The sequence below is a fragment of the Balearica regulorum genome, chromosome 2, assembly GCF_011004875.1.
Source record: "Balearica regulorum gibbericeps isolate bBalReg1 chromosome 2, bBalReg1.pri, whole genome shotgun sequence".
NCBI classification, from domain to species: Eukaryota; Metazoa; Chordata; class Aves; order Gruiformes; family Gruidae; genus Balearica; species Balearica regulorum.
The window spans coordinates 124,331,391-124,343,840 of NC_046185.1; the positions used below are offsets into that span (position 1 = coordinate 124,331,391).

The 12,450-nt window shown below is 43.4% G+C and overlaps 1 protein-coding gene across 3 annotated transcripts in view; it reads right to left on the bottom strand.

The window, feature by feature from the left end:
* The window catches only part of RBMS3 (RNA binding motif single stranded interacting protein 3), a 715,580-nt gene that overhangs the window by 533,046 nt on the left and 170,084 nt on the right, over positions 1 to 12,450 (bottom strand). The gene's annotated exons all lie outside the window — the stretch shown is intronic.

Consider the following 12,450-nt stretch of genomic DNA (forward strand, 5'->3'; position numbering starts at 1 on the left):
TCCCTACAGGAGTTTGTGCACGCTCCCATTTGTCAGGGTCACTTCAAAGGCTGTGCTTCCTACCTGAGGGAAAGGTGGCATACGAGAGGGACCATGAAGGATCACTTCACTGCCTCTTTTCCTCATTTGACTAACAGCTGCTATGAAGGGCATTTGGGATGAGGAGTGGAATTACGATAACCTGTTATATGTCCTTCTGTCCAACGCCAGACACAGGGGCTGCCGAGACAGCGCACCCAGGCTTTGCAAGGGTTACGGTACATGGCCAAGGACGTGCAAGCTTCAAATGCTGCCTTCTTTTCCATATGACGCTTCAAGAAAGTAGGACAAAAGGTGTCTAGATCTGTCCGCTCATGAATTGTTTCCATATACCACAACAAAAGGCTCTCGAGACAATAAAATTTTCAAACTAGCTACCTAATTCATTGACTTTGCTGGAGGATCTGTGTAACTTCAGTTCACATTGAGGGAGGAAGTAGGGGCTGCTGTTTGAGAAGAATTCCAGCCCTAAATGTAAAGAGGAAAACAGGCATTTTAAAGACAGATTTCATATGAAACAAAACAAGATAACCCTTGTTGTCTCCAGCAGCCCCCCAACTCCCAACAACCCCAAAAGAGGGGGTTATGTTTCATTTGAAGGGTCTCAGGACCTTAACACTCACCTTCCACATCTACCCCATTCCAGAATGGGATAATAACAGTTCCTAACATGCCTCTGTCTCGTCTAATTAGACTGAGTGGTTCATGGAAGTCTCTCCTGAGGTTTGGGTAGGGAGCTTGGAATAAGAGTTGTGATTTCTACTGACACTTCTTGTGAAGGAAGGGTAATGCAAGCAATACACTTGCAAGAAATCTACAAGACATTGTAGGAAAAAAAATGTAGTTTAAACATCTAGAGCATCTACTTCTACTGCTTCCTGCTACAACTGACTATGTGGGGACTCAAACACAGGTCACTTCCTAATGCAGCACAAAAAAAATGAACCTCCATTTTTGAGGACCTCATGTGGTGCCACTGTGGCCCCCACTTAGACAGCAGTTCACCCACAATCTTCAGAATCATTTAAAAGCGTGGATAACCATTTGCTTTTTTACATGTAGGGAAGGAGAGGCAGAAGACTTGACAGTGACTTTGCACAAGGTCACACAACATCTTGAACAGCCAAGGGAAGGACAGAACTCAGGTGCTTTATTCCTAATAAACTGCCTGGCTCTCTAAATCATTTTTTATATTGCCATTTCCTATGTACGCTGCAGCACAGCAAACTCGTTAATTTACTAACAACTGTTAGTAAACATTTTCCTGTAACATTTCCCCAGTTACCAGCTAATGTTTCATTTGAAAACTGAAGCTTTTATTGACAAAGCCATTTAAAATGTAAAATGAATCACGCAAACCTGCAAACAGGAGGGGAAGAGTAATCCGTGGAAGAATTACGCGGGGATGTTTCCAAACATGAGAGAGTGGGGCTGAGGAGACGTTCCCCGGCAAGGCTAGCGGGGAAGGAGAGATTTCACCTATAACTGGAAGCAGCTGTCGTAACCTGCCTAACCCCATTGGAATGTGTGTGCTGCGGCCACGTCTCGCTGGAGCTCTGGCACCGGGACCGTGGCAGCTTTCCTGCGGGCAGGCAGCTAACTCACATTTCTGTTATTTTATCCCGAAAGAAGTTACCATGGAGACTGGCATGAAAGTGGCAATAGGCCAGCCAGATAGAGACGAAAAGCGCGGGAGGCACAGAGTCCGCCGCTCTTAATAATCTGGCCGAGCTCTCCAACTCCTCAGGCCGGGCGCTGGGCTTTCCGCGCCCACAAAGTTCAGCTCCGTCTCTCCCGTAGCAGCAGCCTATCAAAGAAGGTTTGATGGAGTAGGTAAATGCCAGCCATTAAAAGTAATCTATCACAGCTCATGAACACCTAGTTAACAGGCATCGTATTGCTTAATATGTATTTGCGTGTGCAAAAGTTGTTAAAAGCAGCGTTAAAACGACACAGTAAAGGTAGGTGTTTATTTCCCAGGACAAAGCGTAGAACGCAAACGGCCTTCCAGGAGAGTCTCTTGTAGTCTTTTCTTTTTTTTTTTTTTTTTTAAACAAAATAACATTGATCAAACACTGTTCTCCAATTCCCTACATGCAAGAGTGATCTAACTTTTTAAAAGAATTAGGAAAAAGCTCCGATGTATTATGGGAGGAAGTTTCACATTTCTGGTTATTATGGTGCACTTTGGGAAGCGCTCGTGGGAGCGGCAGGTCTTCACAAGAGCTGTGCTTTCTGAGGGAAGGACCTGAAGGAACAGTCTCCTCCGAAGACTCAGGAATAGTTTAACCTAGCCATGATACATGCAGTGGGGAGGAGGAGGAAGGGAGGAGATGCCAGTCCCACCCGGAGGTACTGGGAGCCTGCAGAGTGCTGGGAGTGGGCTCTGGCATCTGGAATACATTGAACCTGAGGGCTGAAATGCGTTCCCCATCCCATCCTATCACTGCTCTTTAGAAAACATTTACGTAAAATTCAAAGCTTAAGACTCTGCCCAGGACAACAATAAAACCTGTGAGAAAAGAGAGGAAAAAAGGGCTCAGGATGAGAGGAACTTCCCCCACGTGTGGGGTTTTTTTTTCTGTGTGCTTTTCCCTTTTCTTTTTTTTCTCAACACAGGCAGAGCTGATGAACCGCAGGCTCCCCACCGCTGAGTTTAGCCAACAAGCGCAATAGGATTCCAACACACATTTCTGCTTTTCAGACCCATTGTGAACTTTATGGACCATGTTCTTCCTCCATCCACAGGGCAAATGTTCCAGGAGTGATTCACAAGCCCCGCCACTCGGTACCAAAACATGCTCCCCTGAGCTGGTTAATTTAAGGCTGGAATTAGTTTCTTTGTGCTAACAACCTTTTTATGAAGGCAGCATAATCCCACAGAGCACTTACTGCAAGCATTTCAAATCCTGATGTTTTATAGTGTTGCTTTTTACAACATACGTGTATATTTGAGAGGTTTCTTTGATACATTCCTTTACCGCAGTACAAAGCATAAAATACAACCCACAGAGCTTCCAACTTATTGACATTGCTCCTTGTGTTTGCGTACATAATGGCAGTCATTTAAATTGTTTTGAAGTACAATCTACAGCATTAAATAAACTGTTGATTTTTAATACATTTCCAATTTTACTTTTGTACCACAGTGCAACTGCTGGAGTCTGTCTGGACAAAAAGGTAGTTTAATCCAGTAATCTTTCTATAAACCACGGAAATAATGCCATCTATTTCGGCATATGTGTCTCTGGAAAAACTAATAGAGTTTCTGACATTTCTGGAGATACTAAAAAAGCCGTAAGTGACATGCAAGTATTCTCCATAGAAGGTTCTGAGGTCAGATGAGGAAACCAAAGCATTTTAACAGACTGAATAGCTTAAGTTTGCATTTTATGACACTGAGTAACCATACCTACCCTACAATTTTACATCTCTACCTTAATTCCTCTTAAAACTCTCCATAGAGGCATAATAAATGCTATATGTTTACAGTGGCAGGGCTGGTCCTGAGAGCCCTGACAGAAACCCATCAGTCACGGTCCCCAGGCACGCGCCTCTTCCTTTTTTGCGGGCAATTTCACAGACGACAGTACCTGTGCAGCAGAGTGGGCAGCAAGTCACGGGGTGGGAGGTGCTGGAGCACACAGGAGCTAGTTCTGCTCCTTTTGCCTCCAAATAAAGTATGCTGAGACTATACTATAACTTTAAAAAAAAAAACCCTTGCTTCTGTTCTCTTCCCACGCCTAAAATCTTCAACTTGATGTACCACAAAAGCTGCAATTTCAATCAATTGTCCAGTAAACAAGACTAGATGGACAAGTCTTTCCTAGCAAAGGGCATCAAACAATCTGGAAGCAAGTTGCAGACCTGATAATTCATTACATCTGGCTTCCAGAGCAAACACAAAAACCCAGGAAAAGTGGGGAGGGGGAAGGTAAATATCCTGTACTTCCGAGATATTAAAGAGTTCTTTCCATCCCAAGCAGCTGAAATCAGGACAAACCTTTGCAAACTGAAGAAAACCAAAACATGCAATTAAAAGTATGTTTATGAACTTGTGAAAAAACCCCATATGCTTTTACTACCGCACTTCTCTACGCTAAGATGCATTTTATACCTGATTTTCCGGAAAGGCTGAAATAAAATATGTTTGGAGCAGCTGGAAGGGGAGAAGGGCATGCACAGCCATGCAGATAGTTCACCACGTGCTCCCTGAACACTCATATAACAGCGTTGTCCCCTTTAAAGCCATACTTGGTCGCAACTTTCTCCTGTGAAAATATCAAAGCTGACTCCTTCCTGCTTTTCCAGTAGACTTCTTCTGATTAACAACTTCTTGTCAAAAAAAAAAAAAAGGGGGGGGGGGGAGGAAGACAAAAAAATCCCTTGAAACTGCAGGTCCTGAAGATCTCAGAATTAACAGCAAGTGTGACAACTGATCACAAACTACCCTGAGAGAGAAATGACTGCTCACAACCCTTGGCCAGGGTCTCCCCTACTGCAACTCACCTTAGGGTCTTATAACCCCGCTAAGCACCTGTCAAGCATATCAGCAGGGCCTTAGTTCACCATTTTCAGAGTATTATAAATTCTGAAAGCTAGGGGTTATTATTACTCACTTTTTTTGTGCGTACACACACAGGTGCACCTTTTAACGCCCTCGTGTCTGGGACCATTTAGGACCTCTTTAGTGCACCTTGCACATTAAGTCTCTGCTGATAAGACATTTGGATGAGGAAGAAGTTGCTATCAAAATAGGAGAAATATATCCAAAGAATTCCTTCTACCTTTTTTATTCCACTTCCCAAACACATTTCAGGAACTGTTCCTACCATCTGACTCTCAAGTATCAATGTATGTGCTGCTGTAGACAGAATACAATGGCAATCCAAAAAAGTATCACCATGGCAGAAATGACTCTCCATGAAAAAAACCAGGCAGACATAGTTTTATTCACAAAACAAATTTACATATTAAAGGCTGTATTTATCAATATTTGATTTAAACATCTGTGTCTGCACATTTATTGAACAAAGCCAGATGGGTGCAGGCAGTTGCACATCTGTATTCATTAACAGAAAGGAAGAGAGACATTCACAGACAGCCACAGCAACAAATAGAGGAATGAAAAGTATTTGGTTGGACTGTAAGCATTTTACCTCTGTTCATCAATGAAAACTGGAGCCTTCCTCAGGCTTACATTCGTCCTTAACTTTAAGGACCCAAGTACTTAAGTTAGGAGAGTAGCCAAAGCAATCAGTGGAGAAAGAGATGCTCGCAAAGGTGCTACAGCCCACTTAAGACATGATTAGGCAGACCTCTCCTTGGCCACACAGGGAAGCTACGATTCCTCAGTCAGCCAGGATAAATTTCAGCCTCAATACTTCACTGCCAAGAAGAAATCTGTGTTTGTAGTCAACTAAAATGACAAAATGCCTTCTATAGAGTGGACTTACATTGTCCCAAATGCAATTAAGTTTTCAAGGATGTTCTTAGCATTAAGTGTTGAAGCAAAAATTTCTACCTATCCTTAGAGTTAAAAACTTAAGTGCACTCCCTGACTGAAGCTGTGGCTGTGCTACTCATATGAGCATCCTGTGCAATGGAAAAAGATCTACAACCCAGCTTCTCTTACATGCAATCTCTACTGATGGAACCAAGATAAAATATGTTCTACGGGAATTCATCAGTTTATAGGATGAGGCCAACCATTTGGGATGACCTGCGTTTAGATACCAGACAAATAACCTTCAGGCATGCAAAACAGCCATCAGTCGCACAGCTACCATCGACAGGAACAGGCAACTGCTCACATCCAGGTTTTCAGTAGCACCTGAAGACTCAGAACAGCAAGCCTCATAGTTTTCAAGAAACTCAGTTTTGAAACCAAAACCACCGATGAAACTCGTTTTAAATGCTAAGCATGGTGGGTACCCAACTTTTCAAATCAAAGATGTTTTCTTGTTTAAGTGGGAGCTGAGTGCTTCACAAAAAATAATGGTTTCATAAGTGCTGATCACCTGTAAAGCTTACAGTACTCAAGACCGTGGGCTGAGGAAGCCAAGTGGACATTACCCTGCATTAAATAAAAAATGAAAAAATTGTTAGGAGAGAGGACTGAAACAGGCAGCGCACATTAGTTCTGGTGGACCTTTCTCAAGAGGAGGACAAGGGAATGGGGAGGAAGCGGCTACTCTGTCATGCCAGCATAATGCAAATCAAAAATGAGTATGGCATAAAGCCAAAGGCATTGTGAGGAAAGGTTTTTTACATTTACATCCTCCTTACAGTACTTGCACATGCTTCCAAATTAAATGGGATAACGGGACCTCACAGATAACACAGCACCAGTGAGAGATATGCCACCTGCTGTTGCACAAAAAACCATATCTTGTGGACAAATGACTGAGATCATATAGCCCAAAACATGCATGGTTTACTCTGAGTGAGAAGAAAACTCTATGCCTTTCAGCCTAGGTCACTACCACTGATAGCTCTGCTTCCTAGAAGGAGAATCATACACAAAAACGTAACTGGATACATTGCTGTGTGCAACAGAACTTAAAATTAAACACTGACATAATCTAGGAGTTTAGATCATAGCGGCTTCCTGCCAGTCTACAATATTATGCTTAAATCTGCCAGTAGATCGTGGAACAACATAAATATTGCATCAGTGCTTTGGAGCTTACAGCGTGTTACAACTTTGCTTCACAAGGAATATACTTCATGTACTCTCCAGTGGGAGCTAATAGTAATTCAGCAACCCACTGAAGTGCTTTATGCTGAATAAAGGCAAATACCTTAATGCCAGAAGGAAGAAGTTACTTGTTATATACAGGTTACAGAATAAAACCATCAGGCTTCCTATTTCTGATTTACTAGGAAGGATGCAATGAAAATGGTGCCTCAGCTCCAGCACTGGGCAGCAGAGACCGAGGAGGCAACGCTGCCGTGGGAATCGCTGTGCCTTGTGTCCAAGAACGCTATCTCTGCAGAAAAGCCTTAGATACTTATCTTGGTTGCTAATCACCAGGTCTGGGAACACAACAATGTTACAGGAAAGGCTTCAGTTCTGTTCCAAAATCCTCAATACAAAATGGCAAAAAAAGTGCCTTTAAAACTCCCTCTTTCCAATTGTATTTCTATGTCTTGAAAATAAAATGCAAAGACAGAAACCCTGCTGATATCCCACGCTGCCTGAGAGCACACATCTAATTTTGGTGGAAGTGGCATTTCCATACACAGCATAAGTTATGCACAGAGTCACAACCTGCATCACCTTCCCAGAACCACCTAGGCAGGTTTCACACTGCAGCACCAAGGGCTGGCCAGGCTCCTCCTGCCTCCAGAAGCTCTGCTGGACCCTCAGGTCTCAGAGGCTGCTCTGCCCACCGAGAGTACATGTGCACCTCCTTCTCTACATGCACGCTACAGGAACCTGCTGAAAGCTTCACCCAGCTCGTGATTACACTGAAGTTTTAAATAGGCTGTCCTGACATCTTTTCTCACACACACGCACACCTTGTCTCCTGAGGAGGAAATTGAGAGCCAGATGAGAGGTGCCTGGGGCGGCATTTCTCAAACAAGCTCGCAGGAGCTGCGTGTGAGGCTCTCCAGTAATTTGTCAAACCTTCAGCTACAGTGAAACTATTATACTTGCAGTTCTTTGAAATGATATATTTCACGTGGTGACCACACATGAAGTCTCTCGTGGTCACACATGGCCACCAAGGCAGTACTTGAGGATGCCTTGTTTACTAGCACAATTTTATGGGCCTTTTACTGCCAGGAAACTGGGATGAGGAGTACTGGAGGGGAGCAGAGTGTTTACATAAGGGAAAAACATCTCTGAGCCTGCCAGCAGCACGAGCCCTTCATGCCAGTGGTCTTGGCCCTCCTATGGGTTTTGTTCATTTCCTCATGGCTCTATTGGAACCCAACACTCACCCATACAGCAAGAGGGCACTTGCTTATTAAGAGGAACCTGATGAAAACCCCAGGAAATACAGCTTCATCGCTGAGCAGCTTCAAGTCTTTTCCTAAAGGATGAGATCTGGTCTTGATTTAGCCTAAGTCACAACTGTGTTTTTACACAATGGTAAAGCCTGAAGGGTACCATAAAGGTACCTTCTACCCTGTGGTAGGAATCATGGCTGCTTCACCCATCATCTTCTCCATTATTTGCTCTTCACTAGTAGCCAGCGCAGTCTGCGAAAGAGGAGACGTTTCAGTCTCTTTTCCCATGCCTAGGAACTGCAGTGAAAACTGCCCAACCTTTCACTTTCCAACCACTTTTCCAGCAGGAGCGGCCCCTGGGCACCACTCCTGCTGAGCCATGTGGAGTTGTCTCAGGATGCAGCCTGCAGGACCACAGCACTTAGAGGCAGCCACAAAGAGGAGGCACCTGGCAAGTCTTCATCTCAGAAAACCAAGGGAAAGCAGGTGGAGCAACGCCTTGTACTTACTGTACACTGAAAGCAAAAATCTGACCTACTGCCAGGCCTCAGATCAGAGAAGAGTTGCAGCTCCTGATTTGGCTCAAAAGAGAAACTCTCATGCATTTTAATAATTCAAGTCTACAGCATGTCATGGTAGATGTAATCACGTATATTTCCTTTCCAGGGTGCTTTCCATGGCTTATAAATTTGCCAGTGTTGCTTAGATCGAAGTCAAGGCCTTGGTCCCTACAGAGGAGAGGCACACCATGACCAGTCTGCAGCATAAGGGTGTCCCTGTCCCGATACCTTCTCTCCTCCACAGTCTGGAGCAGCCACATCTTGGCGAGAAGGTCGTTGCTTAGCCAAGGCACTGCTCCTCTTATGAAGTGACCTGAAGGGCAATCGGTTGTCTCCCATCGCTCTCAGAGAAGGTGGGGTTCCCCTGAAGGTGCTCCAGCACCTTCACCAGAAGAGTGGATGCTTTGACCGAAGGATCAAGAAGGAAACACTAGGCTCAGCCGATTTTTAATTTCCTCAGCAGAGCTTCTCCAGCTTTTCGTGCTGTAACTAAAGAGCAGTCTGTCTCCGCTTCTTCAGTGGCTGTGGCTGCTGCAAAAGCTCTTTTTCTCTCACCATTCACAACTGCGCTACACAGTCTATGAGTATATAGGTAATTAAGTAGGCCCAAAAAATCCAAATTTAAAATGGAAAATTCTAAAGGAGTCTCTACAACCTTTAATAGTTGAAAAACTAGTCAGGTTTTCCACCTGAATGTAAATCACTCCAGAGCAATCAAAGTGCTTATTTGGTTTTAAGCCAAGCACACAGATAAGCTTGGTGCAATATCCTGTGAACACCTGAGATTTCACCTGTGAACACATTGATTTCAACTCTTTTCTCCCCCCTCGCCTGCATTAGATGTAGTCAAACATCTCTTGCTTGAGGCCTGTATCTCACACAGAGGCCTCACAAATAACCTTGCATGTAAGGAACAAAGAAACACCCATCCTCTGAAAGACTCGTTCCCCCACAGTATCTACATACTTGAGTGGTACAACAAATCATCCTCAAATTAAAAGTCACTTATGTTAATGTCAGTTAAGGAAGCTGTCCACATGAAACACTTTACTGGTTTCCTGCACACACACCAGCTTGGTGCCTCACCACGGCACAGCTACTGAGGGCTTCTGCTTCAGGTTTTTAAAAGCTCACAAAACCCAAACTGCTCATCTCCACAGGAAAAAAAAAAAAAAAAAATCTATATATTCTAGGCTAAAATTCTCCCGCTTGGGTGGGGGGGGGGGAAGAGCATGAAAGGCAGACTGTGGCAAAGCCCTTCATATTAAAGGACTATTCCCACCACTCTCCTGCAAGCAAAACTCCCACACCGAGATCAGCATGCACAGAGTCCAGGGTCAAGTTTTGTTTCATTTTTTGTTATAGAAATTGCTTGGAGCGAGGCTCCCTTATCTGCACTTTTGACAAATGTGATTTGCCATTAAACTATACCAAGGTCTGTGTGCTTTTCTTGGCTTCAACAACTTTTTAAGTCTTTGTCCCCTGGAAATAAGAAACGTGCACAGTGTGTGTTGTAGTCAACATCACAGGAGAATTCTGCTCCACTTTACAGAAAACTTAGCCAGTGTCTTTTTAAAAAGAGACATCTGGCATAGATGGGTAGGTAGATAGATAGATAGCTGTAGATATAGATCTGTAATCTCTGTTTATGGACACAGGGAGTCCTAGAACCAGCTCCCTCCTCCATCTCAGGAAGAAACAGCTGGGCAAATGGTTGGCAGTAGGGCGTTTTATAGTTTAAACAACACACACAATCTGTAAATGCAATTCCTACCTGAGAAAATCCCATACTGTGTGCTGACTGACATGTCTCCTGAGGTCATTTAAAAGCTGCTTGTGTCCTATGGGTTTATTTTGTTGTAGAGTTGTTCTTTAATCTCCCAGTACCTATACATCAGGACCATGTACCATCTGTCAGTTAGCTGATGGGCTGAGGCAGGGTGATGGAGAGCAGAAAGCGATGAGATTTCACTGCCTCTTGTCAGTCACTGGGAGGGGATGCGTGATTTTTCCCTGGTGGAACATATAATGAAAGGTTGCCCACCACCACATACTTAAGGCAGACAGCACGACAATGAGCTTCTCTGAATCTCAATTTCAGCACGCATTCAGGACTTTGGACCTCAGTGCAAGAATAAATCCAGACTGCTAGAAATGTCATAGTCATCAAGACGACTCGCTCAGGGATGAAGGAAGAAGCCATAGCTGAAGAAATGAATTTTGGAGAAATGGCCTAGTCTCTTCTGAAGCTATATGAGACCATGTTTTCCTTTTTATTGTCATTATTCAGTGTTAATAAATAAGAGAGGCATTTAAAAATAGTTCATTGCCAGTTAAACACACAGAATAGTGTTCAGTTCCAAACACCCAAGGTTTCAGACCGCAGATGTTCTCCCCTGCTACAATGAATTCTAAAGAGCCTGACGGTGCCAGGACCCTTAGAGCTTGCTTGGCTTATCATTACTTCTACAGATTACATTTATGAAAACAAAGCAGGGCAGTCTAAATGAACTGCTTTTCTAGGAGCAAACACAAGCAGTGACGCTGCTTGCCATGAAAGGAAGCATTTTCAGTATCTTTTTTGCATGTGACATGGCTTCATCTCTCGGATCTAAGCAACCTGAAGTTTCCTATGCTGGGGGCAGTCTACATTTCCAGAGTCCACCAGCTGACATGTAGGATTTTGTGGTTATAAAGAAAGCTTGCATAAAGCATATTTGGAAATGCAGTACCCTAGCAGCAGCTCTGGGAAACATTTGAGCCCAATGCCTCAGAGCTACAGGGGCAGAAAGAAGGGAACAGATGTAGAATTAAGTTGAACACAGAGTGCTCGGTTCTGCAGTTACCAAAGTGAATGGGAGGAATGTAAAAAGGTAAGGGATTTATTTCATCCATGATCTCATTCCCTCTACCTTCCTGCTAATGCGCACAAGAATTTTGCAGTTTTGCTTTTCAATGGCTGCTGTTTCCATGGGCACAGAGGTAGCACAGAGGTAATACTGGTCTGCACAAAGGCAACTCCTCTGGCTGCCCACAAAAGGCAATGGATATTTCTATCAATAAGTATTATTACACTAGTATTCACTAGTGTCTCCATATGTAGCTACAGACCTTCCTCAAAAAAAGCATTTGAAAAGGCAGCATGGTAGTTCTGTCAGTAGTGGTAAATTCATATAGACACATGCTCAGAAAAGACCAATTTGTGCTTTATTTTTGCACGCTTTCTAAATGCACCCACATAGACCACAACATATGGCATACAGCTTTTGCAAATATCACATTGGGGGGCCACCGAGGGAGTTCACTGGTGATGGGGCTGTTGTGACATCTCCAGAAATCAGGATCAGTGGCCGCCTTCTTCTTCTTGCTGTGTAAGATGGTACAATGAGATGTACTGCTTTTGTAGAAGAAACATCTGCGTCGCTTTTGTTTGCTAAGTGTATACAAGCAGCTTCATACGTTCCCTGTATACAGGGAATTAATCCTGGCATTTCCATTAGCTCGTGCAACACAAGTGAGACCAGGCTGCTTCTGCACTGTTACCTTTACAGGTCGAGCCAAACTTAACCTCTCAGATACTTAAGTACATTTGTACTTTATTTTGACTCATCTATTACCAGTGATGAAAGCATCCTAGTTTCACAGCTAATTCGATTTTAAATTCATCCTCATTCACATTCCCATGTAGACTAAGTCGCTTTGATATGCATCCTTTGACAGGAGTTCTTTCATAACTAAAGATCTCCAAACATTTAAATACCCATAAGAAAACATGCCTTCTTTCAGATAATGCCCAGTTTAGATAGTGATAACTTCTACTTACTTCTTTTACCTTCTTTTTTTCTTAAAAAACCCTCATAATCCAGCATCATGCAATTGCATGAAAAAAATC